This window comes from Stegastes partitus, unplaced genomic scaffold (genome assembly GCF_000690725.1).
Source record: "Stegastes partitus isolate 25-593 unplaced genomic scaffold, Stegastes_partitus-1.0.2 Scaffold459, whole genome shotgun sequence".
Classification (NCBI taxonomy): domain Eukaryota; kingdom Metazoa; phylum Chordata; class Actinopteri; family Pomacentridae; genus Stegastes; species Stegastes partitus.
In genome coordinates this window covers 350,736-351,205 of record NW_007578190.1, presented here as the reverse complement: position 1 = coordinate 351,205, position 470 = coordinate 350,736, and positions in this window count along the sequence as shown.

Below are 470 nucleotides of genomic sequence, written 5' to 3'. Positions count from 1 at the left end.
ACAAGCTCCTGTTTGTTTTCATTCAGTCTCTTTGTGTCCACAGAAGTGAAACCTGAAGAAAGTCCTCAGAGAGAAACCGGACTCAGGTACTGAGCCTCTCACCGGCCTCCACAATCAGGTTTGTTCCTGCGACTGAGTGTGAAGTCAGCGACAGCTGCAGCGTTTCCTCCCTGTTCTCATGCTGCTGCTCACCTGCTCAGTGCTGCTCCTCCTCTCCATCTACAGGAAACCAGCTCAGTGTTTCTCTGCCAGCTGAGAGCTGAGCTCTGAGATCAGTGCTGTTTGTCTGTCAGCAGGATTCCAGCAGAACCAGCAGCTCACATGTCATGACCTGTGGAGGAGAGGTGGAGCGAGGCCAGAGGAACAACCAGGACATGTATGGAAGGTGAGGATCTGTGCACATTGTTCAGCTCTGGTCTTCATTCAGACCCACAGGATGCATCTGAACACGTCTTTGGCTCCAACAAACA